The following is an 8,080-nucleotide window of genomic DNA, read 5'->3' as shown; positions in this document are numbered from 1 at the left end:
GGACTTTCAATTGCCGTCTGACAAAATGTTGGTTTAAATAGTTATAGATCTATACATAAGAATCTTTTATATATCCACTATTGTTTGTGATGCTTAAGGTTTGAAGCGGGCGAGATTATGTAATGAGCATCGCTTGGTGGTATCAGAAACTAAAATTGTAGTTATTACTTAATTTGACGTCAAGAAAGACAGTATTTACCTGAAAAAGCAAACATGAAGAAATGGTCGTTAAAAGTCAGAAATTGCTTTCATTGACGAAAATCTGCATAAAATTGTTTTATGTTTACACAGCAGTTATGTTTATTCTCAACTGAATCGATTTTACCTATTTTCAACTTGTTTTCTATCCGTCTTGTATTTTGTGTTGCACATGTTGTCTTGTTTGTACTTTGCGTTTCTTTCCTCTTTCTCCTCACTCCCCCTATCGTCCCCCATCCTTTCCCCCTTGCATTTGCGCTCCCTTGCTTTAGCATCTGTGTGTCTTAGGCGGTGCCCTACATTGTTGTTATATCTTACTTGTCTGTTTATCTATGTAAGTTAGTTGTGCGTGCGTGCGTGCGTGCGTGTGTGTAAGTGTTTTGTACGTGAGTGTCTGCACTGCTGTGATTTACGTTGTAGGGTAATTGTGAGGAACGTAGCATTTCCATTTGAATATTCATTCTTGTTCCACTTTCCTCTTCCATCCTCCCCCCATTTCTACTCCTACCCCTTCCTCCTCCCTACCATCTTTTCTATATTTTGTCTATTTGTTGTGGGCCTACTTTGCAAATGCGTGGCTCTGAGGCTGTGTTTATGGTGTTCTGTGCTTCCGAGAAGTCTATCCTTACTTATTATCTTTCGTTGCATTTACACATGTCCTCCAATTTCCTTTAGTAACATGATAGAAACTGTGATGACGCGTCTGTATGAAGAAAATCCTGCTATGATAATTATCACTATTTCGGACATTTAGTTTCTTCTGTAGGACGCTAGGTAATATGAAGCTTAATTACGCTCAAAAATGGAGAATATATAGTTATCAAATAGTCAAGACCTTCGTATGGATTATCGTTTGAATTACCAGAGTTCAGATACACAGAAATTGAACCACAAAGGCGGTATCTAAGTTGTTAACTATCCGAACATCTGAATGACCAATCATAGTACATTAGACGATAAAACACAATAATGCATAATTCACATTTGACTCGGGCGCCTTGCGATAAATTAGTCTACGATTTTTTGCGGTTGTTTGGGCATCGTAGGTGGCTACGGGCTACGGTGTATATATTCACATTATACATAAGCAGCGTATCAGCTCTCGGGGGAAGGCCGGGAGAAATCCATACGGACGCTGAGCGGAGATTATACGGAAATCGTGCAATTTCAGTGCATTTGCCGTGCAATCTCCGCAAGCTTCCCATGGAAATCGTACGACGCATCAACTCCTGCTATAGGCAAAGGAGGATACTGGCTGTCTACAGCCTCCGCAGATGCATCGCAAGAAAATGTGAACTAGGTATCAAGACCAGTTTACTTTTATTCTAGAATACTCATTGACATATAAAGATATGAATTATGCTTGACTTAATCTATCCGGATGATCCGCTGAATTCACAACGGCTGATCGATCTCCTTCTTTGCTTCTTTGAAATCGAGCCATGCTAGAATGATTTTCATAGACTGCTTAATGTCTTTATATATTTTTATCAGGTACGGTAGTTTTATTCAAGTAATTCATTTTCTGATCACACCAATCAAAGGCCGAAATTTTCTTGTTTATTTTTTATTATCATTGTATGTGCTGGAAAAAAATGGCTATTGAAAGTACCGTTTCATTACTTGATCTAAAACTTGAAAATAGCATCCTTTCTGTGAAACATTTCTGTTCATATAAAACATTTAGTTTCGTTATATCATGGAAAGAGAATTTCACATGTGTCTATTTTATATCGCTATAATATTAATGAAAATGTTTCCAGTGTACGCGCTTTGTAAATAAATTTGCAAGTATACCTGTCCTGCAAAAATGCATCGTATTCATCATAGTCAGAATCGTATAAAATTCTATAATACGGGACAGGTCTCATTATGTATGTACTTTGGGTAATTCTTTGCCTCAAGTTTAGTGTCCTGAAACCGATATTATCATAAAAACAATTGAATCAGCAGACTGAATATACCCTATGATAATTGCTAGTATATGTAATACGTTCGCTTTACATTTCTCAAAATTAAACATTTTTATTCGCACTGGTGTCAACGCATTTTTGTGGAAATTTAACATTTACTATCTCGGCCCCTGTCCGCATAAAGAAATGTAATGGTGTACCACCTTGAAGAACTCAGAGACTAACCAATACCATAGGGGAGTGTAAACCGGTTAATTGTACACACCTACTCTGTAACAAAAACATCCTATGTACATCAGAAAAATATAATACATAAAAAGAAAAAAACTGAAGAAACAATGCCTTTGCAGAAGGGTCATTATCGGTCTGACGAAACAGGCCAGGATACAGAAATCAAAGCATTTTATTCCCAGTTGACTTGGGGGAGTCTTCCTCCATCAGAAACAATACTATAAATAGTAGTAGAATAATAGAAGAATGCGTAGCGTCCAACTGTAAAAGAGGTGAAAAACAAAGATATGGTCTACCTCGAAATAGTCGGGTCGCCTCTTGATAAAACCTTTTGACATTTTCCCGGACAAAGATAGTCAATGGCCTGGACAAAGAATTTTACGAAGTTTAAAATAACATTCCCATGAAAGTAAGAGAGTGATATGTCTTCTCAAAGATGTTCTTCAGAGTACTATAGAACTATAAACTATAAAACCAAATTTGAATTACGATAGTTATCACACGACATCACACGACATTTAAATGTCTCTTGTGATGGTTATATAATATAATCTATAGATGATCCCTTGGACTAGTAGAACGCAACCAAGCAAATAATAGCAGACTCTTGATTGTGTCTTTTTATGAGAGATAACAAAATATGTATAACCCCTCACAGCCCCAAGCAGATGCTTAAGCGGGATTCTATTACATATAAACATTGAATTACTTTGTGGTCCCAAAGGACTAGAAAGCATAACACTGAGTCAAAGCACGGCACGAACTAATGATCTCTTAAAGGTAACTGCTATGCTGGCTAATAAACTATAAAGGATTCAATTGAAGCGTACTAAACGAAATAATAAAACTTGGTACAAAAGTTCCGCAGCTTATGATAACGATAACCTCGCTTAATTAAGTCTATTGTTAATATATTTGCTACGTTTGTCACAAATATACCCCTGTCCACGCCTCAATTTTAGTATTTTATAAAGTACATGAAAGAGATTGTATGCGTAAATCGGTCGTTTTCACATTTGAGGCTTAGAAGTTATACATTGAGTCATTCTGTTGAAAATAAGTTGATTACTGATCACATCACTGAAGTTTCTAATTTAAAAGTTCGTATAGACGATCAACAAATTAAACTACCGACCATGTATTGGATTCCTAAATTGCATAAACAGCCATATAAAGCTCGCTTCATCGCTAATTCAAGCTCTTGTACAACTACAAATATTTCAAAACTATTAACATCATGTCTAACTGCTGTGAAAGCCCACGTGGAAAGATACTGCAATAAAGTATACGAAAACTCTGGTAAACACTTATTTTGGTCGATTAAAAATTCTGGTGAAATCCTGGATAAGTTGAAAATTAATAATTACAAGGTATCTACAGTCAGTACATACGATTTTTCTACTTTGTATACCACTTTACCACATAACTTAATAAATGACAAATTAACTGCCCTAATTCAAAAGACTTTTTGCCCGAGAGAATGCTACATTTATTGCTTGCAATTTTGATAAAGCTTTTTTTTACTAACAATATTATTAAACATTATACAATGTGGACCTGTGACGAAGTTTGTAAAGCCCTTTCCTTTTTATTGAACAACATTTACATCAGGTTTGGGAATGCAGTTTTTAGACAAGTTGTTGGTATTCCCATGGGAACAAATTGTGCACCCCTTGTCGCAGATTTGTTTTTATATTGTTATGAAAGAGACTTTATGTTGAGCCTCTCTCCAGATACGCAGGCAGATATTATAACGGCATTTAATAATACATCACGCTATCTAGATGATATTATTAATATGGATAATCCGTTTTTGGTCAATTGGTGGGTACTATTTATCCTAGGGAGCTTCAGTTAATTAAAACTAACAATTCGGATACTGATGCTTCATTTTTAAATTTACATCTCTCTATTTATGACAATTTTATACATACCAAAATTTATGACAAGAGGGATGATTTTAATTTTAGTATTGTAAATTTTCCCCATTTGGATGGGGATGTACCTCAGCTACATCTTATGGGGTATATATTTCTCAATTAATTCGGTTTGCCAGAGCGTGTAGTCATGTCAAGCATTTCAATGAACGTAATCAATATATTACAGGTAAACTTCTTCAGCAAGGCTACCGTTATTACAAATTGCGTAAATATTTTGCTAAATTTTATTATGGTAATTCTGATTTAGTTTTAAAATTCAATAGTAATTTAAAGACACTTCTGCGAGAAGGTATTTCTAAACCCGTTTTTATGGGGATGTGGTTTACAAACTTCGTAAGATCTTGGGTCACGGTAATTTTCCAAATGTATTTGGAAAGATTATCAAACGTTTTATTAAAAGAGGTTACGACCCAACTGTTTTGAGACATACCGCATGTTTAGTGTTCAACCCGTTTACAGTTGGACACTACGCTTCCTCTTTGATTGCGTCTGACGGAAGAGGGGGAGGACTCTATGAATGACAGTTTTTAAATCCTACTAGGACTGAACTGTTTTGATATTTGTCTTCTGGCCTGTTTCGTCGGGCCCTTAAGGGTGTTTCTCTTGTTGCTCTGTCTTCTGAAAAGGCATTGAGTACATACGTTTTTGGTTCTTAAGGTTTGTTTTTTTATATATTTATACACGAGCATTTTTGAGTTTTACATGCCATGCCTTTTTGTTTTCATTACGTGTGTAAGAGATTCACCTGGAGGGGATTACTTTTATTTACACTGTCCCATGTCTTTGGAACATGGTGGGGGTAAGAGTGAGGTTAGGTGCACCATAAACCGGTTTAAGCTCCCCAGTGGTGTTTTTGCCACTGACCGTTCCAAGGCGGTGCCCCACTGTGTTCCTTTGTTCGTTTCGTCTTATGTGTTGGCTTTGTGCGCGTGTGTGTTGTTCGTTTTGTCCTTATGTGTTGGCTTTGGGTGTGTGTGCGCGTGTGTGTGTGTGTGTGTGTGTGTGTGGTGCGCGCGTCTGCGTGCTGGGGGTTTCGTTTTGGGGAGGCTGCGTTTTTGGTGCGTGGCATTCCCTGTTTGATATTTTTCTTTGTTTTTTAGTACTTTGTTTTCATTTTATTTCCATGTAAATTGTGTTAAATCCGGTTTACAATATAAGATTTGAATGCTCGTATTTATTTTGAATTCACACTATTATCTATCTACCATGTGCCTATCTGTGTAAAGTTCAGTTACACGGATCTTGTAATTCATTTCAAGATTTAATTTAGTGGATTTTACACTTTTAAACGTCCTCTTTGCGCCAAAATTGCATAATCATATACTAAATGGCTTCTATTTGACGAATGCTCACACGAAGAACTTGACACTATAAACTATTCGGAGCAGACAATGTAATTTGCTACTCCCATTTGTTGTGAGATGTAGATACCCCCACCATGCTAGACATGTCTGCTTGTCTAAACGGTATTCGCAGTCTACATTGTATTGGTAAATCCAAAACAGACAAAGGTTCTGGTCCTTATATATTATACTATCAAACCTCATACCATACTTATATATTGCAAAATTACAATTGAGATAAATCCAGTTATCCTTGAATAACTCCGCTGTCAAATTCCATCTACAATATACCCTTAAAATCGGTTTCAAACACCTCTCCACTATGGCATCTATTTGAGACAGACAATTTTGTCCCATCCTACAATAAATGAATTCGGTGTAACCTGTCAAGCAACCGTCTTATCGCATTAACCGTTCGTGTTTGTAAACTGATATACCAGTATCGCTTCCATCCTTTCCTCCCATTTTACCATGTACAACATTTTGTATGAAATACTACATTGATTCAGAGAGCGCTGCGTCTGTAAGACAGGGTAATTCTCCAAATGTCTCTGTTCAATTGCATATGACATCTGGTATAACCCAAAGGTTTGTCCTTAGTCCCTTTTTGTTCTACTGTAAAGGTCTGTTTGATCATGTAAAATCACAGGTCCACCTCTTTGCTAACGACAATGCTGTCTATTTTAAAGTCAACTACATAGCTAATTGCAGTCAATTGCAACCGAAGCGTAGTCTAGCCCATTATTTAAACCGGGGACCATACACCGCTTTTCATTGAATCGCACTCTGTGTTTGATTAAAGGTTCCATGTTTCTTCAAAATAGTATTTTTCTACACAGAACAAAATAGAAATTGTATTAGGAAATCAATGTGTTGAATACGTAACAACTGTTCGAAAGACGGCATATTTATGTATGTATATATATATATATATATATATATATATATATATATATATATATATATATATATATATATATATATATATATATTTATGCAAAACTGATTTGAATTTAAGACTTTTGGGAAATAGATGAAATGATGCTACATTGATTAGTAATGTTTTATAAAATCGTCTATGTTCTAGTACTTATGCTATACTTTTTCTCTTTTATTTTGAAAAAAAAAACGTGTTTCGTAATTCTCGTGCTTGATCTTTAGTCTAGACAAATTTATACAGTTTCTAATCATTATTGTGTGTGTCTATAATCAACTATACAAGGGGTCTAAAAGATCTTTTGTGACCCTAGAATATTAGAAGATTTATAGCAGAATCAGTTTGCGTCGTTTTCGACGGGTAATGAATTGTGTAACTCCCTACACTCCCCTAGCACCGTTTATTTCAGTACTCTGTGATATGTAGATCTCTAGAAACATTGGATTGAGTTCTTGATTCTCTAGGAATACCAAATATAACAACACTGAGTCAAAGTACAGTGTGCAACCCAGGACTGAAAGACTAAGTTAAGTATTCTTGTCTATACAAAATGTATACTAAATGTTTTAACTGCTTTTCGGTCTCACTTTCGCACTTTTACGTCAAAGCGTCAAATACTTTTATAAAAAAATATATAACCTGTACTGATTGCGCGTAAGATAATTATATAAAAAGGATATTAATGTAGTGGACCTGTACTAACAAGCGGTATTTTCCGTGTGATTACATATTTTTGTTAAGTTTTCCATCAAATAAAAAAAGGAAAAATGTCTAAATCGCTACGGAAAATACGTACATTGCCGATTGGCATTACGTGTCCACTACTTTTAACAGTAATTGAAGATAAATATTATACAAAGTGCTAAATGTAGGAATAACGCATGTTTTTCCTATAATTACATCTTCAGAATCCCAGCCGAGCCCGGTATTCTAGCATAAAATGTGCAGAAAGTTAAAAATGAATATATTGTCCATCAACTCGTTAAATATTCATGAAATATGCGGGAATGCCAATGTTGTTTGATTGCGTTCACGTCATTTCCCTTAAAATTATCGGTTTTGGTGTCAAAAGGTATGCTAACAATGCATGAGCACAGAAATCGCTCTGTTAACACATGTTTACTCTACTTTAAAACACCCTCTGAAAACGACAAATTTAAAAACAGATTATTTTGTAGAATGTGGTTAAACAAACAAATTGTGATTTTTTGATTAAGTCAAAAGTTTATATATCAAGCCATCCTTTCCGGTATTTTAGTATAATAAAGTACGTTTCTAAAAAATTAAAAGGTAGGGGTGGGTTTCCCGGAAGCGCTGTGCACAGCAAACACAGCAGGAGCCATGCAGTCTACAAAGTAGATCCTCAACAAATAGAAACTGTAGTGCAAAGATATATCAAACGTGTTGCTTCAAAAAGCTAACAAGTTCATTTTAATTATGTGCAAGATCAAAAACATGGGGTAGAGATACATAATATCTACTCGTCTAAGACTTCCAACATTGTTAGACCAAAGCTTA

Source organism: Mercenaria mercenaria, chromosome 2 (assembly GCF_021730395.1).
Source record: "Mercenaria mercenaria strain notata chromosome 2, MADL_Memer_1, whole genome shotgun sequence".
NCBI lineage: Eukaryota > Metazoa > Mollusca > Bivalvia > Venerida > Veneridae > Mercenaria > Mercenaria mercenaria.
The sequence above is the reverse complement of the archived record's forward strand: the minus strand, read 5'-3'. Positions refer to the sequence as shown.